The sequence below is a fragment of the Spermophilus citellus genome, assembly GCF_964194105.1.
Source record: "Spermophilus citellus genome assembly, chromosome: 7".
NCBI classification, from domain to species: Eukaryota; Metazoa; Chordata; class Mammalia; order Rodentia; family Sciuridae; genus Spermophilus; species Spermophilus citellus.
In genome coordinates, this window is record NC_138188.1 from 12328333 (window position 1) to 12354288 (window position 25956).

A 25956-nucleotide genomic window follows, 5' to 3' on the forward strand; every position below is an offset into this window, starting at 1 on the left:
GAAACTACTTTATTGTGTCAAGTTTCAAGAAGCTAGCACAAACCGTGTTGGATTTAGAGTTCCAAATACATCTATCAATATAGGAGAAAACAGAGTGAAACCTAAAAATTCAAACTGTTACTGGAAACGAACGCTTCAACATAGAAGAACCTAATTTGGGGAACCAAGTCGCCTTAGTGTACTGATCATTACCTGAAAGTATCATCCAGTTTGGGTGAAAAAATATTTGCTGAGATTTCTGGAGATTCGTAATTTTGGGAAGCCTGGCAACCCCTTTCCATGAAAGTGTTTCTTGCCAGTCACTGCTTAGGGCTACATCAAGAGGAAACAAAACATAGAGATAGAACGTGAAACTGCTTTATTGTGTCAAGTTTCAAGAAGCTAGCACAAACCGTGTTGGATTTAGAGTTCCAAATACATCTATCAATATAGGAGAAAACAGAGTGAAACCTAAAAATTCAAACTGTTACTGGAAACGAACGCTTCAACATTGAAGAACGAAATTTGGGGAACCAAGTCGCGTTAGTGTAGTGATCATTACCTGAAAGTATCATCCAGTTTGGGTGAAAAAATATTTCCTGAGATTTCTGGAGATTCGTAATTTTGGGAAGCCACCCCTTTCCATGAAAGTGTTTATCGCCAGTCACTGCTTAGGGCTACATCAAGAGGAAACAAAACATAGAGATAGAACGTGAAACTACTTTATTGTGTCAAGTTTCAAGAAGCTAGCACAAACCGTGTTGGATTTAGAGTTCCAAATACATCTATCAATATAGGAGAAAACAGAGTGAAACCTAAAATTTCAAACTGTTACTGGAAACGAACGCTTCAACATAGAAGAACGAAATTTGGGGAACCAAGTCGCCTTAGTGTACTGATCATTACCTGAAAGTATCATCCTGTTTGGGTGGAAAAATATATCCTGAGATTTCTGGAGATTCGTATATTTGGGAAGCCTGGCAACCCCTTTACATGAAAGTGTTTCTCGCCGGTCACTGTTAGGGCTACATCAAGAGGAAACAAAACATAGAGATAGAACGTGAAACTACTTTATTGTGTCAAGTTTCAAGAAGCTAGCACAAACCGTGTTGGATTTAGAGTTCCAAATACATCTATCAATATAGGAGAAAACAGAGTGAAACCTAAAAATTCAAACTGTTACTGGAAACGAACGCTTCAACATAGAAGAACGAAATTTGGGGAACCAAGTCGCCTTAGTGTAGTGATCATTACCTGAAAGTATCATCCAGTTTGGGTGAAAAAATATTTCCTGAGATTTCTGGAGATTCGCATATTTGGGAAGCCTGGCAACCCCTTTCCATTAAAGTGTTTCTCGCCAGTCACTGTTAGGGCTACATCAAGAGGAAACAAAACATAGAGATAGAACGTGAAACTACTTTATTGTGTCAAGTTTCAAGAAGCTAGCACAAACCGTGTTGGATTCAGAGTTCCAAATACCTCTATCAATATAGGAGAAAACAGAGTGAAACCTAAAAATTCAAACTGTTACTGGAAACGAACGCTTCAACATAGAAGAACGAAATTTGGGGAACCAAGTCGCCTTAGTGTACTGATCATTACCTGAAAGTATCATCCAGTTTGGGTGAAAAAATATTTGCTGCGATTTCTGGAGATTCGTAATTTTGGGAAGCCACCCCTTTCCATGAAAGTGTTTCTCGCCAGTCAATGCTTAGGGCTACATCATGAGGAAACAAAACATAGAGATAGAACGTGAAACTACTTTATTGTGTCAAGTTTCAAGAAGCTAGCACAAACCGTGTTGGATTTAGAGTTCCAAATACGTCTATCAATATAGGAGAAAACAGAGTGAAACCTAAAAATTCAAACTGTTACTGGAAACGAACGCTTCAACATAGAAGAACGAAATTTGGGGAACCAAGTCTCCTTAGTGTACTGATCATTACCTGAAAGTATCATCCTGTTTGGGTGAAAAAATATTTCCTGAGATTTCTGGAGATTCGTATATTTGGGAATCCTGGCAACCCCTTTACATGAAAGTGTTTCTCGCAGGTCACTGTTAGGGCTACATCAAGAGGAAACAAAACATAGAGATAGAACGTGAAACTACTTTATTGTGTCAAGTTTCAAGAAGCTAGCACAAACCGTGTTGGATTTAGAGTTCCAAATACATCTATCAATATAGGAGAAAACAGAGTGAAACCTAAAAATTCAAACTGTTACTGGAAACGAACGCTTCAACATAGAAGAACGAAATTTGGGGAACCAAGTCGCGTTAGTGTAGTGATCATTACCTGAAAGTATCATCCTTTTTGGGTGAAAAAATATTTCCTGAGATTTCTGGAGATTCGTATACTTGGGAAGCCTGGCAACCCCTTTACATGAAAGTGTTTCTCGCCAGTCACTGTTAGGGCTACATCAAGAGGAAACAAAACATAGAGATAGAACGTGAAACTACTTTATTGTGTCAAGTTTCAAGAACCTAGCACAAACCTTGTTGGATTCAGAGTTCCAAATACCTCTATCAATATAGGAGAAAACAGAGTGAAACCTAAAAATTCAAACTGTTACTGGAAACGAACGCTTCAACATAGAAGAACGAAATTTGGGGAACCAAGTCGCCTTAGTGTACTGATCATTACCTGAAAGTATCATCCTGTTTGGGTGAAAAAATATTTGCTGAGATTTCTGGAGATTCGTATATTTGGGAAGCCTGGCAACCCCTTTCCATGAAAGTGTTTCTCGCCAGTCACTGTTAGAGCTACATCAAGAGGAAACAAAACATAGAGATAGAACGTGAAACTCCTTTATTGTGTGAAGTTTCAAGAAGCTAGCACAAACCGTGTTGGATTTAGAGTTCCAAATACATCTATCAATATAGGAGAAAACAGAGTGAAACCTAAAAATTCAAACTGTTACTGGAAACGAACGCTTCAACATAGAAGAACGAAATTTGGGGAACCAAGTCGCCTTAGTGTACTGATCATTACCTGAAAGTATCATCCTGTTTGGGTGAAAAAATATTTGCTGAGATTTCTGGAGATTCGTAATTTTGGGAAGCCACCCCTTTCCATGAAAGTGTTTCTCGCCAGTCAATGCTTAGGGCTACATCAAGAGGAAACAAAACATAGAGATAGAACGTGAAACTACTTTATTGTGTCAAGTTTCAAGAAGCTAGCACAAACCGTGTTGGATTTAGAGTTCCAAATACATCTATCAATATAGGAGGAAACAGAGTGAAACCTAAAAATTCAAACTGTTACTGGAAACGAACGCTTCAACATAGAAGAACGAAATTTGGGGTACCAAGTCTCCTTAGTGTACTGATCATTACCTGAAAGTATCATCCTGTTTGGGTGAAAAAATATTTCCTGAGATTTCTGGAGATTCGTATATTTGGGAATCCTGGCAACCCCTTTACATGAAAGTGTTTCTCCTCAGTCACTGCTTGGGGCTACATCAAGAGGAAACAAAACATAGAGATAGAACGTGAAATTACTTTATTGTGTCAAGTTTCAAGAAGCTAGCACAAACCGTGTTGGATTTAGAGTTCCAAATACATCTATCAATATAGGAGAAAACAGAGTGAAACCTAAAAATTCAAACTGTTATTGGAAACGAACGCTTCAACATAGAAGAACGAAATTTGGGGAACCAAGTCGCCTTAGTGTACTGATCATTACCTGAAAGTATCATCCTGTTTGGGTGAAAAAATATTTGCTGAGATTTCTGGAGATTCGTATATTTGGGAAGCCTTGCAACCCCTTTCCATGAAAGTGTTTCTTGCCAGTCACTGTTAGGGCTACATCAAGAGGAAACAAAACATAGAGATAGAACGTGAAATTACTTTATTGTGTCAAGTTTCAAGAAGCTAGCACAAACCGTGTTGGATTCAGAGTTCCAAATACATCTATCAATATAGGAGAAAACAGAGTGAAACCTAAAAATTCAAACTGTTACTGGAAACGAACGCTTCAACATAGAAGAACGAAATTTGGGGAACCAAGTCGCGTTAGTGTACTGATCATTACCTGAAAGTATCATCCTGTTTGGGTGAAAAAATATTTGCTGAGATTTCTGGAGATTCGTATATTTGGGAAGCCTGGCAACCCCTTTCCATGAAAGTGTTTCTCGCCAGTCACTGTTAGGCCTACATCAAGAGGAAACAAAACATAGAGATAGAACGTGAAACTACTTTATTGTGTCAAGTTTCAAGAAGCTAGCACAAACCGTGTTGGATTTAGAGTTCCAAATACATCTATCAATATAGGAGAAAACAGAGTGAAACCTAAAAATTCAAACTGTTACTGGAAACGAACGCTTCAACATAGAAGAACGAAATTTGGGGAACCAAGTCGCCTTAGTGTACTGATCATTACCTGAAAGTATCATCCTGTTTGGGTGAAAAAATATTTCCTGAGATTTCTGGAGATTCGTATATTTGGGAAGCCTGGCAACCCCTTTCCATGAAAGTGTTTCTCGCCAGTCACTGTTAGGGCTACATCAAGAGGAAACAAAACATAGAGATAGAACGTGAAACTACTTTATTGTGTCAAGTTTCAAGAACCTAGCACAAACCTTGTTGGATTCAGAGTTCCAAATACATCTATCAATATAGGAGAAAACAGAGTGAAACCTAACAATTCAAACTGTTACTGGAAACGAACGCTTCAACATAGAAGAACGAAATTTGGGGAACCAAGTCGCCTTAGTGTACTGATCATTACCTGAAAGTATCATCCTGTTTGGGTGAAAAAATATTTGCTGAGATTTCTGGAGATTCGTATATTTTGGAAGCCTGGCAACCCCTTTCCATGAAAGTGTTTCTCGCCAGTCACTGTTAGGGCTACATCAAGAGGAAACAAAACATAGAGATAGAACGTGAAACTACTTTATTGTGTCAAGTTTCAAGAAGCTAGCACAAACCGTGTTGGATTTAGAGTTCCAAATACATCTATCAATATAGGAGAAAACAGAGTGAAACCTAAAAATTCAAACTGTTACTGGAAACGAACGCTTCAACATAGAAGAACGAAATTTGGGGAACCAAGTCGCCTTAGTGTACTGATCATTACCTGAAAGTATCATCCTGTTTGGGTGAAAAAATATTTGCTGAGATTTCTGGAGATTTGTAATTTTAGGAAGCTTGGCAACCCCTTTCCATGAAAGTGTTTCTCCTCAGTCACTGCTTGGGGCTACATCAAGAGGAAACAAAACATAGAGATAGAACGTGAAATTACTTTATTGTGTCAAGTTTCAAGAAGCTAGCACAAACCGTGTTGGATTTAGAGTTCCAAATACATCTATCAATATAGGAGAAAACAGAGTGAAACCTAAAAATTCAAACTGTTACTGGAAACGAACGCTTCAACATAGAAGAACGACATTTGGGGAACCAAGTCGGCTTAGTGTACTGATCATTACCTGAAAGTATCATCCAGTTTGGGTGAAAAAATATTTGCTGAGATTTCTGGAGATTCGTAATTTTGGGAAGCATGGCAACCCCTTTCCATGAAAGTGTTTCTTGCCAGTCACTGCTTAGGGCTACATCAAGAGGAAACAAAACATAGAGATAGAACGTGAAACTGCTTTATTGTGTCAAGTTTCAAGAAGCTAGCACAAACCGTGTTGGATTTAGAGTTCCAAATACATCTATCAATATAGGAGAAAACAGAGTGAAACCTAAAAATTCAAACTGTTACTGGAAACGAACGCTTCAACATAGAAGAACGAAATTTGGGGAACCAAGTCGCGTTAGTGTAGTGATCATTACCTGAAAGTATCATCCAGTTTGGGTGAAAAAACATTTCCTGAGATTTCTGGAGATTCGTAATTTTGGGAAGCCACCCCTTTCCATGAAAGTGTTTATCGCCAGTCACTGCTTAGGGCTACATCAAGAGGAAACAAAACATAGAGATAGAACGTGAAACTACTTTATTGTGTCAAGTTTCAAGAAGCTAGCACAAACCGTGTTGGATTTAGAGTTCCAAATGCATCTATCAATATAGGAGAAAACAGAGTGAAACCTAAAAATTCAAACTGTTACTGGAAACGAACGCTTCAACATAGAAGAACGAAATTTGGGGAACCAAGTCGCCTTAGTGTACTGATCACTACCTGAAAGTATCATCCTGTTTGGGTGAAAAAATATTTCCTGAGATTTCTGGAGATTCGCATATTTGGGAAGCCTGGCAACCCCTTTCCATGAAAGTGTTTCTCGCCAGTCACTGTTAGGGCTACATCAAGAGGAAACAAAACATAGAGATAGAACGTGAAACTACTTTATTGTGTCAAGTTTCAAGAACCTAGCACAAACCTTGTTGGATTCAGAGTTCCAAATACATCGATCAATATAGGAGAAAACAGAGTGAAACCTAAAAATTCAAACTGTTACTGGAAACGAACGCTTCAACATAGAAGAACGAAATTTGGGGAACCAAGTCGCCTTAGTGTACTGATCATTACCTGAAAGTATCATCCTGTTTGGGTGAAAAAATATTTGCTGAGATTTCTGGAGATTCGTATATTTTGGAAGCCTGGCAACCCCTTTCCATGAAAGTGTTTCTCGCCAGTCACTGTTAGGGCTACATCAAGAGGAAACAAAACATAGAGATAGAACGTGAAACTACTTTATTGTGTCAAGTTTCAAGAAGCTAGCACAAACCGTGTTGGATTTAGAGTTCCAAATACATCTATCAATATAGGAGAAAACAGAGTGAAACCTAAAAATTCAAACTGTTACTGGAAACGAACGCTTCAACATAGAAGAACGAAATTTGGGGAACCAAGTTGCCTTAGTGTACTGATCATTACCTGAAAGTATCATCCTGTTTGGGTGAAAAAATATTTGCTGAGATTTCTGGAGATTTGTAATTTTAGGAAGCTTGGCAACCCCTTTCCATGAAAGTGTTTCTCCTCAGTCACTGCTTGGGGCTACATCAAGAGGAAACAAAACATAGAGATAGAACGTGAAATTACTTTATTGTGTCAAGTTTCAAGAAGCTAGCACAAACCGTGTTGGATTTAGAGTTCCAAATACATCTATCAATATAGGAGAAAACAGAGTGAAACCTAAAAATTCAAACTGTTATTGGAAACGAACGCTTCAACATAGAAGAACGAAATTTGGGGAACCAAGTCGCGTTAGTGTAGTGATCATTACCTGAAAGTATCATCCAGTTTGGGTGAAAAAATATTTCCTGAGATTTCTGGAGATTCGTATATTTGGGAAGCCTGGCAACCCCTTTCCATGAAAGTGATTCTTGCCAGTCACTGTTAGGGCTACATCAAGAGGAAACAAAACATAGAGATAGAACGTGAAACTACTTTATTGTGTCAAGTTTCAAGAACCTAGCACAAACCTTGTTGGATTCAGAGTTCCAAATACATCTATCAATATAGGAGAAAACAGAGTGAAACCTAAAAATTCAAACTGTTACTGGAAACGAACGCTTCAACATAGAAGAACGAAATTTGGGGAACCAAGTCGCCTTAGTGTACTGATCATTACCTGAAAGTATCATCCTGTTTGGGTGAAAAAATATTTGCTGAGATTTCTGGAGATTCGTATATTTTGGAAGCCTGGCAACCCCTTTCCATGAAAGTGTTTCTCGCCAGTCACTGTTAGGGCTACATCAAGAGGAAACAAAACATAGAGATAGAACGTGAAACTACTTTATTGTGTCAAGTTTCAAGAAGCTAGCACAAACCGTGTTGGATTTAGAGTTCCAAATACATCTATCAATATAGGAGAAAACAGAGTGAAACCTAAAAATTCAAACTGTTACTGGAAACGAACGCTTCAACATAGAAGAACGAAATTTGGGGAACCAAGTCGCCTTAGTGTACTGATCATTACCTGAAAGTATCATCCTGTTTGGGTGAAAAAATATTTGCTGAGATTTCTGGAGATTTGTAATTTTAGGAAGCTTGGCAACCCCTTTCCATGAAAGTGTTTCTTGCCAGTCACTGCTTAGGGTTACATCAAGAGGAAACAAAACATGGAGATAGAACGTGAAACTGCTTTATTGTGTCAAGTTTCAAGAAGCTAGCACAAACCGTGTTTGATTTAGAGTTCCAAATACATCTATCAATATAGGAGAAAACAGAGTGAAACCTAAAAATTCAAACTGTTACTGGAAACGAACGCTTCAACATAGAAGAACGAAATTTGGGGAACCAAGTCGCGTTAGTGTAGTGATCATTACCTGAAAGTATCATCCAGTTTGGGTGAAAAAACATTTCCTGAGATTTCTGGAGATTCGTAATTTTGGGAAGCCACCCCTTTCCATGAAAGTGTTTATCGCCAGTCACTGCTTAGGGCTACATCAAGAGGAAACAAAACATAGAGATAGAACGTGAAATTACTTTATTGTGTCAAGTTTCAAGAAGCTAGCACAAACCGTGTTGGATTTAGAGTTCCAAATACATCTATCAATATAGGAGAAAACAGAGTGAAACCTAAAAATTCAAACTGTTACTGGAAACGAACGCTTCAACATAGAAGAACGAAATTTGGGGAACCAAGTCGCCTTAGTGTACTGATCATTACCTGAAAGTATCATCCTGTTTGGGTGAAAAAATATTTCCTGAGATTTCTGGAGATTCGTATATTTGGGAAGCCTGGCAACCCCTTTACATGAAAGTGTTTCTCGCCGGTCACTGTTAGGGCTACATCAAGAGGAAACAAAACATAGAGATAGAACGTGAAACTACTTTATTGTGTCAAGTTTCAAGAAGCTAGCACAAACCGTGTTGGATTTAGAGTTCCAAATACATCTATCAATATAGGAGAAAACAGAGTGAAACCTAAAAATTCAAACTGTTACTGGAAACGAACGCTTCAACATAGAAGAACGAAATTTGGGGAACCAAGTCGCCTTAGTGTACTGATCATTACCTGAAAGTATCATCCTGTTTGGGTGAAAAAATATTTCCTGAGATTTCTGGAGATTCGCATATTTGGGAAGCCTGGCAACCCCTTTCCATGAAAGTGTTTCTCGCCAGTCACTGTTAGGGCTACATCAAGAGGAAACAAAACATAGAGATAGAACGTGAAACTACTTTATTGTGTCAAGTTTCAAGAACCTAGCACAAACCTTGTTGGATTCAGAGTTCCAAATACATCTATCAATATAGGAGAAAACAGAGTGAAACCTAAAAATTCAAACTGTTACTGGAAACGAACGCTTCAACATAGAAGAACGAAATTTGGGGAACCAAGTCGCCTTAGTGTACTGATCATTACCTGAAAGTATCATCCTGTTTGGGTGAAAAAATATTTGCTGAGATTTCTGGAGATTCGTATATTTTGGAAGCCTGGCAACCCCTTTCCATGAAAGTGTTTCTCGCCAGTCACTGTTAGGGCTACATCAAGAGGAAACAAAACATAGAGATAGAACGTGAAACTACTTTATTGTGTCAAGTTTCAAGAAGCTAGCACAAACCGTGTTGGATTTAGAGTTCCAAATACATCTATCAATATAGGAGAAAACAGAGTGAAACCTAAAAATTCAAACTGTTACTGGAAACGAACGCTTCAACATAGAAGAACGAAATTTGGGGAACCAAGTCGCCTTAGTGTACTGATCATTACCTGAAAGTATCATCCTGTTTGGGTGAAAAAATATTTGCTGAGATTTCTGGAGATTTGTAATTTTAGGAAGCTTGGCAACCCCTTTCCATGAAAGTGTTTCTCCTCAGTCACTGCTTGGGGCTACATCAAGAGGAAACAAAACATAGAGATAGAACGTGAAATTACTTTATTGTGTCAAGTTTCAAGAAGCTAGCACAAACCGTGTTGGATTTAGAGTTCCAAATACATCTATCAATATAGGAGAAAACAGAGTGAAACCTAAAAATTCAAACTGTTACTGGAAACGAACGCTTCAACATAGAAGAACGAAATTTGGGGAACCAAGTCGCCTTAGTGTACTGATCATTACCTGAAAGTATCATCCTGTTTGGGTGGAAAAATATATCCTGAGATTTCTGGAGATTCGTATATTTGGGAAGCCTGGCAACCCCTTTACATGAAAGTGTTTCTCGCCAGTCACTGTTAGGGCTACATCAAGAGGAAACAAAACATAGAGATAGAACGTGAAACTACTTTATTGTGTCAAGTTTCAAGAAGCTAGCACAAACCGTGTTGGATTTAGAGTTCCAAATACATCTATCAATATAGGAGAAAACAGAGTGAAACCTAAAAATTCAAACTGTTACTGGAAACGAACACTTCAACATAGAAGAACGAAATTTGGGGAACCAAGTCGCCTTAGTGTACTGATCATTACCTGAAAGTATCATCCAGTTTGGGTGAAAAAATATTTCCTGAGATTTCTGGAGATTCGCATATTTGGGAAGCCTGGCAACCCCTTTCCATGAAAGTGTTTCTCGCCAGTCACTGCTTAGGGCTACATCAAGAGGAAACAAAACATAGAGATAGAACGTGAAACTCCTTTATTGTGTGAAGTTTCAAGAAGCTAGCACAAACCGTGTTGGATTTAGAGTTCCAAATACATCTATCAATATAGGAGAAAACAGAGTGAAACCTAAAAATTCAAACTGTTACTGGAAACGAACGCTTCAACATAGAAGAACGAAATTTGGGGAACCAAGTCGCGTTAGTGTAGTGATCATTACATGAAAGTATCATCCAGTTTGGGTGAAAAAATATTTGCTGAGATTTCTGGAGATTCGTAATTTTGGGAAGCCACCCCTTTCCATGAAAGTGTTTCTCGCCAGTCAATGCTTAGGGCTACATCAAGAGGAAACAAAACATAGAGATAGAACGTGAAACTACTTTATTGTGTCAAGTTTCAAGAAGCTAGCACAAACCGTGTTGGATTTAGAGTTCCAAATACATCTATCAATATAGGAGAAAACAGAGTGAAACCTAAAAATTCAAACTGTTACTGGAAACGAACGCTTCAACATAGAAGAACGAAATTTGGGGAACCAAGTCTCCTTAGTGTACTGATCATTACCTGAAAGTATCATCCTGTTTGGGTGAAAAAATATTTCCTGAGATTTCTGGAGATTCGTATATTTGGGAATCCTGGCAACCCCTTTACATGAAAGTGTTTCTCGCCGGTCACTGTTAGGGCTACATCAACAGGAAACAAAACATAGAGATAGAACGTGAAACTACTTTATTGTGTCAAGTTTCAAGAAGCTAGCACAAACCGTGTTGGATTTAGAGTTCCAAATACATCTATCAATATAGGAGAAAACAGAGTGAAACCTAAAAATTCAAACTGTTATTGGAAACGAACGCTTCAACATAGAAGAACGAAATTTGGGGAACCAAGTCGCCTTAGTGTACTGATCATTACCTGAAAGTATCATCATGTTTGGGTGAAAAAATATTTCCTGAGATTTCTGGAGATTCGTATATTTGGGAAGCCTGGCAACCCCTTTCCATGAAAGTGTTTCTCGCCAGTCACTGTTAGGGCTACATCAAGAGGAAACAAAACATAGAGATAGATCGTGAAACTACTTTATTGTGTCAAGTTTCAAGAACCTAGCACAAACCTTGTTGGATTCAGAGTTCCAAATACATCTATCAATATAGGAGAAAACAGAGTGAAACCTAAAAATTCAAACTGTTACTGGAAATGAACGCTTCAACATAGAAGAACGAAATTTGGGGAACCACGTCGCCTTAGTGTACTGATCATTACCTGAAAGTATCATCCTGTTTGGGTGAAAAAATATTTGCTGAGATTTCTGGAGATTCGTATATTTGGGAAGCCTGGCAACCCCTTTCCATGAAAGTGTTTCTCGCCAGTCACTGTTAGGGCTACATCAAGAGGAAACAAAACATAGAGATAGAACGTGAAACTACTTTATTGTGTCAAGTTTCAAGAAGCTAGCACAAACCGTGTTGGATTTAGAGTTCCAAATACATCTATCAATATAGGAGAAAACAGAGTGAAACCTAAAAATTCAAACTGTTACTGGAAACGAACGCTTCAACATAGAAGAACGAAATTTGGGGAACCAAGTTGCCTTAGTGTACTGATCATTACCTGAAAGTATCATCCTGTTTGGGTGAAAAAATATTTGCTGAGATTTCTGGAGATTTGTAATTTTAGGAAGCTTGGCAACCCCTTTCCATGAAAGTGTTTCTCCTCAGTCACTGCTTGGGGCTACATCAAGAGGAAACAAAACATAGAGATAGAACGTGAAATTACTTTATTGTGTCAAGTTTCAAGAAGCTAGCACAAACCGTGTTGGATTTAGAGTTCCAAATACATCTATCAATATAGGAGAAAACAGAGTGAAACCTAAAAATTCAAACTGTTATTGGAAACGAACGCTTCAACATAGAAGAACGAAATTTGGGGAACCAAGTCGCGTTAGTGTAGTGATCATTACCTGAAAGTATCATCCAGTTTGGGTGAAAAAATATTTCCTGAGATTTCTGGAGATTCGCATATTTGGGAAGCCTGGCAACCCCTTTCCATGAAAGTGTTTCTCGCCAGTCACTGTTAGGGCTACATCAAGAGGAAACAAAACATAGAGATAGAACGTGAAACTACTTTATTGTGTCAAGTTTCAAGAACCTAGCACAAACCTTGTTGGATTCAGAGTTCCAAATACATCTATCAATATAGGAGAAAACAGAGTGAAACCTAAAAATTCAAACTGTTACTGGAAACGAACGCTTCAACATAGAAGAACGAAATTTGGGGAACCAAGTCGCCTTAGTGTACTGATCATTACCTGAAAGTATCATCCTGTTTGGGTGAAAAAATATTTGCTGAGATTTCTGGAGATTCGTATATTTTGGAAGCCTGGCAACCCCTTTCCATGAAAGTGTTTCTCGCCAGTCACTGTTAGGGCTACATCAAGAGGAAACAAAACATAGAGATAGAACGTGAAACTACTTTATTGTGTCAAGTTTCAAGAAGCTAGCACAAACCGTGTTGGATTTAGAGTTCCAAATACATCTATCAATATAGGAGAAAACAGAGTGAAACCTAAAAATTCAAACTGTTACTGGAAACGAACGCTTCAACATAGAAGAACGAAATTTGGGGAACCAAGTTGCCTTAGTGTACTGATCATTACCTGAAAGTATCATCCTGTTTGGGTGAAAAAATATTTGCTGAGATTTCTGGAGATTTGTAATTTTAGGAAGCTTGGCAACCCCTTTCCATGAAAGTGTTTCTCCTCAGTCACTGCTTGGGGCTACATCAAGAGGAAACAAAACATAGAGATAGAACGTGAAATTACTTTATTGTGTCAAGTTTCAAGAAGCTAGCACAAACCGTGTTGGATTTAGAGTTCCAAATACATCTATCAATATAGGAGAAAACAGAGTGAAACCTAAAAATTCAAACTGTTATTGGAAACGAACGCTTCAACATAGAAGAACGAAATTTGGGGAACCAAGTCGCGTTAGTGTAGTGATCATTACCTGAAAGTATCATCCAGTTTGGGTGAAAAAATATTTCCTGAGATTTCTGGAGATTCGTATATTTGGGAAGCCTGGCAACCCCTTTCCATGAAAGTGATTCTTGCCAGTCACTGTTAGGGCTACATCAAGAGGAAACAAAACATAGAGATAGAACGTGAAACTACTTTATTGTGTCAAGTTTCAAGAACCTAGCACAAACCTTGTTGGATTCAGAGTTCCAAATACATCTATCAATATAGGAGAAAACAGAGTGAAACCTAAAAATTCAAACTGTTACTGGAAACGAACGCTTCAACATAGAAGAACGAAATTTGGGGAACCAAGTCGCCTTAGTGTACTGATCATTACCTGAAAGTATCATCCTGTTTGGGTGAAAAAATATTTGCTGAGATTTCTGGAGATTCGTATATTTTGGAAGCCTGGCAACCCCTTTCCATGAAAGTGTTTCTCGCCAGTCACTGTTAGGGCTACATCAAGAGGAAACAAAACATAGAGATAGAACGTGAAACTACTTTATTGTGTCAAGTTTCAAGAAGCTAGCACAAACCGTGTTGGATTTAGAGTTCCAAATACATCTATCAATATAGGAGAAAACAGAGTGAAACCTAAAAATTCAAACTGTTACTGGAAACGAACGCTTCAACATAGAAGAACGAAATTTGGGGAACCAAGTCGCCTTAGTGTACTGATCATTACCTGAAAGTATCATCCTGTTTGGGTGAAAAAATATTTGCTGAGATTTCTGGAGATTTGTAATTTTAGGAAGCTTGGCAACCCCTTTCCATGAAAGTGTTTCTTGCCAGTCACTGCTTAGGGTTACATCAAGAGGAAACAAAACATGGAGATAGAACGTGAAACTGCTTTATTGTGTCAAGTTTCAAGAAGCTAGCACAAACCGTGTTTGATTTAGAGTTCCAAATACATCTATCAATATAGGAGAAAACAGAGTGAAACCTAAAAATTCAAACTGTTACTGGAAACGAACGCTTCAACATAGAAGAACGAAATTTGGGGAACCAAGTCGCGTTAGTGTAGTGATCATTACCTGAAAGTATCATCCAGTTTGGGTGAAAAAACATTTCCTGAGATTTCTGGAGATTCGTAATTTTGGGAAGCCACCCCTTTCCATGAAAGTGTTTATCGCCAGTCACTGCTTAGGGCTACATCAAGAGGAAACAAAACATAGAGATAGAACGTGAAATTACTTTATTGTGTCAAGTTTCAAGAAGCTAGCACAAACCGTGTTGGATTTAGAGTTCCAAATACATCTATCAATATAGGAGAAAACAGAGTGAAACCTAAAAATTCAAACTGTTACTGGAAACAAACGCTTCAACATAGAAGAACGAAATTTGGGGAACCAAGTCGCCTTAGTGTACTGATCATTACCTGAAAGTATCATCCTGTTTGGGTGAAAAAATATTTCCTGAGATTTCTGGAGATTCGTATATTTGGGAAGCCTGGCAACCCCTTTACATGAAAGTGTTTCTCGCCGGTCACTGTTAGGGCTACATCAAGAGGAAACAAAACATAGAGATAGAACGTGAAACTACTTTATTGTGTCAAGTTTCAAGAAGCTAGCACAAACCGTGTTGGATTTAGAGTTCCAAATACATCTATCAATATAGGAGAAAACAGAGTGAAACCTAAAAATTCAAACTGTTACTGGAAACGAACGCTTCAACATAGAAGAACGAAATTTGGGGAACCAAGTCGCCTTAGTGTACTGATCATTACCTGAAAGTATCATCCTGTTTGGGTGAAAAAATATTTCCTGAGATTTCTGGAGATTCGCATATTTGGGAAGCCTGGCAACCCCTTTCCATGAAAGTGTTTCTCGCCAGTCACTGTTAGGGCTACATCAAGAGGAAACAAAACATAGAGATAGAACGTGAAACTACTTTATTGTGTCAAGTTTCAAGAACCTAGCACAAACCTTGTTGGATTCAGAGTTCCAAATACATCTATCAATATAGGAGAAAACAGAGTGAAACCTAAAAATTCAAACTGTTACTGGAAACGAACGCTTCAACATAGAAGAACGAAATTTGGGGAACCAAGTCGCCTTAGTGTACTGATCATTACCTGAAAGTATCATCCTGTTTGGGTGAAAAAATATTTGCTGAGATTTCTGGAGATTCGTATATTTTGGAAGCCTGGCAACCCCTTTCCATGAAAGTGTTTCTCGCCGGTCACTGTTAGGGCTACATCAAGAGGAAACAAAACATAGAGATAGAACGTGAAACTACTTTATTGTGTCAAGTTTCAAGAAGCTAGCACAAACCGTGTTGGATTTAGAGTTCCAAATACATCTATCAATATAGGAGAAAACAGAGTGAAACCTAAAAATTCAAACTGTTACTGGAAACGAACGCTTCAACATAGAAGAACGAAATTTGGGGAACCAAGTCGCCTTAGTGTACTGATCATTACCTGAAAGTATCATCCTGTTTGGGTGAAAAAATATTTGCTGAGATTTCTGGAGATTTGTAATTTTAGGAAGCTTGGCAACCCCTTTCCATGAAAGTGTTTCTCCTCAGTCACTGCTTGGGGCTACATCAAGAGGAAACAAAACATAGAGATAGAACGTGAAATTACTTTATTGTGTCAAGTTTCAAGAAGCTAGCACAAACCGTGTTGGATTTAGAGTTCCAAATACATCTATCAATATAGGAGAAAACAGAGTGAAACCTAAAAATTCAAACTGTTACTGGAAACGAACGCTTCAACATAGAAGAACGAAATTTGGGGAACCAAGTCGCCTTAGTGTACTGATCATTACCTGAAAGTATCATCCTGTTTGGGTGGAAAAATATATCCTGAGATTTCTGGAGATTCGTATATTTGGGAAGCCTGGCAACCCCTTTACATGAAAGTGTTTCTCGCCAGTCACTGTTAGGGCTACATCAAGAGGAAACAAAACATAGAGATAGAACGTGAAACTACTTTATTGTGTCAAGTTTCAAGAAGCTAGCACAAACCGTGTTGGATTTAGAGTTCCAAATACATCTATCAATATAGGAGAAAACAGAGTGAAACCTAAAAATTCAAACTGTTACTGGAAACGAACGCTTCAACATAGAAGAACGAAATTTGGGGAACCAAGTCGCCTTAGTGTACTGATCATTACCTGAAAGTATCATCCAGTTTGGGTGAAAAAATATTTCCTGAGATTTCTGGAGATTCGCATATTTGGGAAGCCTGGCAACCCCTTTCCATGAAAGTGTTTCTCGCCAGTCACTGCTTAGGGCTACATCAAGAGGAAACAAAACATAGAGATAGAACGTGAAACTCCTTTATTGTGTGAAGTTTCAAGAAGCTAGCACAAACCGTGTTGGATTTAGAGTTCCAAATACATCTATCAATATAGGAGAAAACAGAGTGAAACCTAAAAATTCAAACTGTTACTGGAAACGAACGCTTCAACATAGAAGAACGAAATTTGGGGAACCAAGTCGCGTTAGTGTAGTGATCATTACATGAAAGTATCATCCAGTTTGGGTGAAAAAATATTTGCTGAGATTTCTGGAGATTCGTAATTTTGGGAAGCCACCCCTTTCCATGAAAGTGTTTCTCGCCAGTCAATGCTTAGGGCTACATCAAGAGGAAACAAAACATAGAGATAGAACGTGAAACTACTTTATTGTGTCAAGTTTCAAGAAGCTAGCACAAACCGTGTTGGATTTAGAGTTCCAAATACATCTATCAATATAGGAGAAAACAGAGTGAAACCTAAAAATTCAAACTGTTACTGGAAACGAACGCTTCAACATAGAAGAACGAAATTTGGGGAACCAAGTCTCCTTAGTGTACTGATCATTACCTGAAAGTATCATCCTGTTTGGGTGAAAAAATATTTCCTGAGATTTCTGGAGATTCGTATATTTGGGAATCCTGGCAACCCCTTTACATGAAAGTGTTTCTCGCCGGTCACTGTTAGGGCTACATCAACAGGAAACAAAACATAGAGATAGAACGTGAAACTACTTTATTGTGTCAAGTTTCAAGAAGCTAGCACAAACCGTGTTGGATTTAGAGTTCCAAATACATCTATCAATATAGGAGAAAACAGAGTGAAACCTAAAAATTCAAACTGTTATTGGAAACGAACGCTTCAACATAGAAGAACGAAATTTGGGGAACCAAGTCGCCTTAGTGTACTGATCATTACCTGAAAGTATCATCATGTTTGGGTGAAAAAATATTTCCTGAGATTTCTGGAGATTCGTATATTTGGGAAGCCTGGCAACCCCTTTCCATGAAAGTGTTTCTCGCCAGTCACTGTTAGGGCTACATCAAGAGGAAACAAAACATAGAGATAGATCGTGAAACTACTTTATTGTGTCAAGTTTCAAGAACCTAGCACAAACCTTGTTGGATTCAGAGTTCCAAATACATCTATCAATATAGGAGAAAACAGAGTGAAACCTAAAAATTCAAACTGTTACTGGAAATGAACGCTTCAACATAGAAGAACGAAATTTGGGGAACCACGTCGCCTTAGTGTACTGATCATTACCTGAAAGTATCATCCTGTTTGGGTGAAAAAATATTTGCTGAGATTTCTGGAGATTCGTATATTTGGGAAGCCTGGCAACCCCTTTCCATGAAAGTGTTTCTCGCCAGTCACTGTTAGGGCTACATCAAGAGGAAACAAAACATAGAGATAGAACGTGAAACTACTTTATTGTGTCAAGTTTCAAGAAGCTAGCACAAACCGTGTTGGATTTAGAGTTCCAAATACATCTATCAATATAGGAGAAAACAGAGTGAAACCTAAAAATTCAAACTGTTACTGGAAACGAACGCTTCAACATAGAAGAACGAAATTTGGGGAACCAAGTTGCCTTAGTGTACTGATCATTACCTGAAAGTATCATCCTGTTTGGGTGAAAAAATATTTGCTGAGATTTCTGGAGATTTGTAATTTTAGGAAGCTTGGCAACCCCTTTCCATGAAAGTGTTTCTCCTCAGTCACTGCTTGGGGCTACATCAAGAGGAAACAAAACATAGAGATAGAACGTGAAATTACTTTATTGTGTCAAGTTTCAAGAAGCTAGCACAAACCGTGTTGGATTTAGAGTTCCAAATACATCTATCAATATAGGAGAAAACAGAGTGAAACCTAAAAATTCAAACTGTTATTGGAAACGAACGCTTCAACATAGAAGAACGAAATTTGGGGAACCAAGTCGCGTTAGTGTAGTGATCATTACCTGAAAGTATCATCCAGTTTGGGTGAAAAAATATTTCCTGAGATTTCTGGAGATTCGCATATTTGGGAAGCCTGGCAACCCCTTTCCATGAAAGTGTTTCTCGCCAGTCACTGTTAGGGCTACATCAAGAGGAAACAAAACATAGAGATAGAACGTGAAACTACTTTATTGTGTCAAGTTTCAAGAACCTAGCACAAACCTTGTTGGATTCAGAGTTCCAAATACATCTATCAATATAGGAGAAAACAGAGTGAAACCTAAAAATTCAAACTGTTACTGGAAACGAACGCTTCAACATAGAAGAACGAAATTTGGGGAACCAAGTCGCCTTAGTGTACTGATCATTACCTGAAAGTATCATCCTGTTTGGGTGAAAAAATATTTGCTGAGATTTCTGGAGATTCGTATATTTTGGAAGCCTTGCAACCCCTTTCCATGAAAGTGTTTCTCGCCAGTCACTGTTAGGGCTACATCAAGAGGAAACAAAACATAGAGATAGAACGTGAAACTACTTTATTGTGTCAAGTTTCAAGAAGCTAGCACAAACCGTGTTGGATTTAGAGTTCCAAATACATCTATCAATATAGGAGAAAACAGAGTGAAACCTAAAAATTCAAACTGTTACTGGAAACGAACGCTTCAACATAGAAGAACGAAATTTGGGGAACCAAGTTGCCTTAGTGTACTGATCATTACCTGAAAGTATCATCCTGTTTGGGTGAAAAAATATTTGCTGAGATTTCTGGAGATTTGTAATTTTAGGAAGCTTGGCAACCCCTTTCCATGAAAGTGTTTCTCCTCAGTCACTGCTTGGGGCTACATCAAGAGGAAACAAAACATAGAGATAGAACGTGAAATTACTTTATTGTGTCAAGTTTCAAGAAGCTAGCACAAACCGTGTTGGATTTAGAGTTCCAAATACATCTATCAATATAGGAGAAAACAGAGTGAAACCTAAAAATTCAAACTGTTATTGGAAACGAACGCTTCAACATAGAAGAACGAAATTTGGGGAACCAAGTCGCGTTAGTGTAGTGATCATTACCTGAAAGTATCATCCAGTTTGGGTGAAAAAATATTTCCTGAGATTTCTGGAGTTTCGTATATTTGGGAAGCCTGGCAACCCCTTTCCATGAAAGTGATTCTTGCCAGTCACTGTTAGGGCTACATCAAGAGGAAACAAAACATAGAGATAGAACGTGAAACTACTTTATTGTGTCAAGTTTCAAGAACCTAGCACAAACCTTGTTGGATTCAGAGTTCCAAATACATCTATCAATATAGGAGAAAACAGAGTGAAACCTAAAAATTCAAACTGTTACTGGAAACGAACGCTTCAACATAGAAGAACGAAATTTGGGGAACCAACTCGCCTTAGTGTACTGATCATTACCTGAAAGTATCATCCTGTTTGGGTGAAAAAATATTTGCTGAGATTTCTGGAGATTCGTATATTTTGGAAGCCTGGCAACCCCTTTCCATGAAAGTGTTTCTCGCCAGTCACTGTTAGGGCTACATCAAGAGGAAACAAAACATAGAGATAGAACGTGAAACTACTTTATTGTGTCAAGTTTCAAGAAGCTAGCACAAACCGTGTTGGATTCAGAGTTCCAAATACCTCTATCAATATAGGAGAAAACAGAGTGAAACCTAAAAATTCAAACTGTTACTGGAAACGAACGCTTCAACATAGAAGAACGAAATTTGGGGAACCAAGTCGCCTTAGTGTACTGATCATTACCTGAAAGTATCATCCAGTTTGGGTGAAAAAATATTTGCTGCGATTTCTGGAGATTCGTAATTTTGGGAAGCCACCCCTTTCCATGAAAGTGTTTCTCGCCAGTCAATGCTTAGGGCTACATCATGAGGAAACAAAACATAGAGATAGAACGTGAAACTACTTTATTGTGTCAAGTTTCAAGAAGCTAGCACAAACCGTGTTGGATTTAGAGTTCCAAATACATCTATCAATATAGGAGAAAACAGAGTGAAACCTAAAAATTCAAACTGTTACTGGAAACGAACGCTTCAACATAGAAGAACGAAATTTGGGGAACCAAGTCGCCTTAGTGTACTGATCATTACCTGAAAGTATCATCCTGTTTGGGTGAAAAAATATTTGCTGAGATTTCTGGAGATTCGTAATTTTGGGAAGCCTGGCAACCCCTTTACATGAAAGTGTTTCTCGCCGGTCACTGTTAGGGCTACATCAAGAGGAAACAAAACATAGAGATAGAACGTGAAACTACTTTATTGTGTCAAGTTTCAAGAAGCTAGCACAAACCGTGTTGGATTTAGAGTTCCAAATACATCTATCAATATAGGAGAAAACAGAGTGAAACCTAAAAATTCAAACTGTTACTGGAAACGAACGCTTCAACATAGAAGAACGAAATTTGGGGAACCAAGTCGCCTTAGTGTACTGATCATTACCTGAAAGTATCATCCTGTTTGGGTGAAAAAATATTTGCTGAGATTTCTGGAGATTCGTAATTTTGGGAAGCCTGGCAACCCCTTTACATGAAAGTGTTTCTCGCCGGTCACTGTTAGGGCTACATCAAGAGGAAACAAAACATAGAGATAGAACGTGAAACTACTTTATTGTGTCAAGTTTCAAGAAGCTAGCACAAACCGTGTTGGATTTAGAGTTCCAAATACATCTATCAATATAGGAGAAAACAGAGTGAAACCTAAAAATTCAAACTGTTACTGGAAACGAACGCTTCAACATAGAAGAATGAAATTTGGGGAACCAAGTCGCCTTAGTGTACTGATCATTACCTGAAAGTATCATCCTGTTTGGGTGAAAAAATATTTCCTGAGATTTCTGGAGATTCGCATATTTGGGAAGCCTGGCAACCCCTTTCCATGAAAGTGTTTCTCGCCAGTCACTGTTAGGGCTACATCAAGAGGAAACAAAACATAGAGATAGAACGTGAAACTACTTTATTGTGTCAAGTTTCAAGAAGCTAGCACAAACCGTGTTGGATTCAGAGTTCCAAATACCTCTATCAATATAGGAGAAAACAGAGTGAAACCCAAAAATTCAAACTGTTACTGGAAACGAACGCTTCAACATAGAAGAACGAAATTTGGGGAACCAAGTCGCCTTAGTGTACTGATCATTACCTGAAAGTATCATCCAGTTTGGGTGAAAAAATATTTGCTGAGATTTCTGGAGATTCGTAATTTTGGGAAGCCACCCCTTTCCATGAAAGTGTTTCTCGCCAGTCAATGCTTAGGGCTACATCATGAGGAAACAAAACATAGAGATAGAACGTGAAACTACTTTATTGTGTCAAGTTTCAAGAAGCTAGCACAAACCGTGTTGGATTTAGAGTTCCAAATACATCTATCAATATAGGAGAAAACAGAGTGAAACCTAAAAATTCAAACTGTTACTGGAAACGAACGCTTCAACATAGAAGAACGAAATTTGGGGAACCAAGTCGCCTTACTGTACTGATCATTACCTGAAAGTATCATCCTGTTTGGGTGAAAAAATATTTGCTGAGATTTCTGGAGATTCGTAATTTTGGGAAGCCTGGCAACCCCTTTCCATGAAAGTGTTTCTCGCCAGTCACTGCTTAGGGCTACATCAAGAGAAAACAAAACATAGAGATAGAACGTGAAACTACTTTATTGTGTCAAGTTTCAAGAAGCTAGCACAAACCGTGTTGGATTTAGAGTTCCAAATACATCTATCAATATAGGAGAAAACAGAGTGAAACCTAAAAATTCAAACTGTTACTGGAAACGAACGCTTCAACATAGAAAAACGAAATTTGGGGAACCAAGTCGCCATAGTGTACTGATCATTACCTGAAAGTATCATCCAGTTTGGGTGAAAAAATATTTGCTGAGATTTCTGGAGATTCGTATATTTGGGAAGCCTGGCAACCCCTTTCCATGAAAGTGTTTCTCGCCAGTCACTGTTAGGGCTACATCAAGAGGAAACAAAACATAGAGATAGAACGTGAAACTACTTTATTGTGTCAAGTTTCATGAAGCTAGCAAAAACCGTGTTGGATTTAGAGTTCCAAATACATCTATCAATATAGGAGAAAACAGAGTGAAACCTAAAAATTCAAACTGTTACTCGAAACGAACGCTTCAATATAGAAAAACGAAATTTGGGGAACCAAGTCGCCATAGTGTACTGATCATTACCTGAAAGTATCATCCTGTTTGGGTGAAAAAATATTTCCTGAGATTTCTGGAGATTCGTATATTTGGGAAGCCTGGCAACCCCTTTCCATGAAAGTGTTTCTCGCCAGTCACTGTTAGGGCTACATCAAGAGGAAACAAAACATAGAGATAGAACGTGAAACTACTTTATTGTGTCAAGTTTCAAGAAGCTAGCACAAACCGTGTTGGATTTAGAGTTCCAAATACATCTATCAATATAGGAGAAAACAGAGTGAAACCTAAAAATTCAAACTGTTACTGGAAACGAACGCTTCAATATAGAAGAACGAAATTTGGGGAACCAAGTCGCCTTAGTGTACTGATCATTACCTGAAAGTATCATCCAGTTTGGGTGAAAAAATATTTGCTGAGATTTCTGGAGATTCGTAATTTTGGGAAGCCTGGCAACCCCTTTCCATGAAAGTGTTTCTCGTCAGTCACTGCTTAGGGCTACATCAAGAGGAAACAAAACATAGAGATAGAACGTGAAACTACTTTATTGTGTCAAGTTTCAAGAAGCTAGCACAAACCGTGTTGGATTTAGAGTTCCAAATACATCTATCAATATAGGAGAAAACAGAGTGAAACCTAAAAATTCAAACTGTTACTGGAAACGAACGCTTCAACATAGAAGAACGAAACTTGGGGAACCAAGTCGCCTTACTGTACTGATCATTACCTGAAAGTATCATCCTGTTTGGGTGAAAAAATATTTGCTGAGATTTCTGGAGATTCGTAATTTTGGGAAGCCTGGCAACCCCTTTCCATGAAAGTGTTTCTCGCCAGTCACTGCTTAGGGCTACATCAAGAGGAAACAAAGCATAGAGATAGAACGTGAAACTACTTTATTGTGTCAAGTTTCAAGAAGCTAGCACAAACCGTGTTGGATTTAGAGTTCCAAATACATCTATCAATATAGGAGAAAACAGAGTGAAACCTAAAAATTCAAACTGTTACTGGAAACGAACGCTTCAACATAGAAAAACGAAATTTGGGGAACCAAGTCGCCATAGTGTACTGATCATTACCTGAAAGTATCATCCAGTTTGGGTGAAAAAATATTTGCTGAGATTTCTGGAGATTCGTATATTTGGGAAGCCTGGCAACCCCTTTCCATGAAAGTGTTTCTCGCCAGTCACTGTTAGGGCTACATCAAGAGGAAACAAAACATAGAGATAGAACGTGAAACTACTTTATTGTGTCAAGTTTCATGAAGCTAGCAAAAACCGTGTTGGATTTAGAGTTCCAAATACATCTATCAATATAGGAGAAAACAGAGTGAAACCTAAAAATTCAAACTGTTACTCGAAACGAACGCTTCAATATAGAAAAACGAAATTTGGGGAACCAAGTCGCCATAGTGTACTGATCATTACCTGAAAGTATCATCCAGTTTGGGTGAAAAAATATTTCCTGAGATTTCTGGAGATTCGTATATTTGGGAAGCCTGGCAACCCCTTTCCATGAAAGTGTTTCTCGCCAGTCACTGTTAGGGCTACATCAAGAGGAAACAAAACATAGAGATAGAACGTGAAACTACTTTATTGTGTCAAGTTTCAAGAAGCTAGCACAAACCGTGTTGGATTTAGAGTTCCAAATACATCTATCAATATAGGAGAAAACAGAGTGAAACCTAAAAATTCAAACTGTTACTGGAAACGAACGCTTCAATATAGAAGAACGAAATTTGGGGAACCAAGTCGCCTTAGTGTACTGATCATTACCTGAAAGTATCATCCAGTTTGGGTGAAAAAATATTTGCTGAGATTTCTGGAGATTCGTAATTTTGGGAAGCCTGGCATCCCCTTTCCATGAAAGTGTTTCTCGTCAGTCACTGCTTAGGGCTACATCAAGAGGAAACAAAACATAGAGATAGAACGTGAAACTACTTTATTGTGTCAAGTTTCAAGAACCTAGCACAAACCGTGTTGGATTTAGAGTTCCAAATACATCTATCAATATAGGAGAAAACAGAGTGAAACCTAAAAATTCAAACTGTTACTGGAAACGAACGCTTCAACATAGAAGAACGAAATTTGGGGAACCAAGTCGCCTTAGTGTACTGATCATTACCTGAAAGTATCATCCTGTTTGGGTGAAAAAATATTTGCTGAGATTTCTGGAGATTCGTATATTTGGGAAGCCTGGCAACCCCTTTCCATGAAAGTGTTTCTCGCCAGTCACTGTTAGGGCTACATCAAGAGGAAACAAAACATAGAGATAGAACGTGAAACTACTTTATTGTGTCAAGTTTCAAGAAGCTAGCACAAACCGTGTTGGATTTAGAGTTCCAAATACATCTATCAATATAGGAGAAAACAGAGTGAAACCTAAAAATTCAAACTGTTACTGGAAACGAACGCTTCAACATAGAAGAACGAAATTTGGGGAACCAAGTCGCCTTAGTGTACTGATCATTACCTGAAAGTATCATCCAGTTTGGGTGAAAAAATATTTGCTGAGATTTCTGGAGATTCGTAATTTTGGGAAGCCACCCCTCTCCATGAAAGTGTTTATCGCCAGTCACTGCTTAGGGCTACATCAAGAGGAAACAAAACATAGAGATAGAACGTGAAACTACTTTATTGTGTCAAGTTTCAAGAACCTAGCACAAACCTTGTTGGATTCAGAGTTCCAAATACATCTATCAATATAGGAGAAAACAGAGTGAAACCTAAAAATTCAAACTGTTACTGGAAACGAACGCTTCAACATAGAAGAACGAAATTTGGGGAACCAAGTCGCCTTAGTGTACTGATCATTACCTGAAAGTATCATCCTGTTTGGGTGAAAAAATATTTGCTGAGATTTCTGGAGATTCGTATATTTGGGAAGCCTGGCAACCCCTTTCCATGAAAGTGTTTCTCGCCAGTCACTGTTAGGGCTACATCAAGAGGAAACAAAACATAGAGATACAACGTGAAACTACTTTATTCTGTCAAGTTTCAAGAAGCTAGCACAAACCGTGTTGGATTTAGAGTTCCAAATACATCTATCAATATAGGAGAAAACAGAGTGAAACCTAAATTTCAAACTGTTACTGGAAACGAACGCTTCAACATAGAAGAACGAAATTTGGGGAACCAAGTCGCCTTAGTGTACTGATCATTACCTGAAAGTATCATCCAGTTTGGGTGAAAAAATATTTGC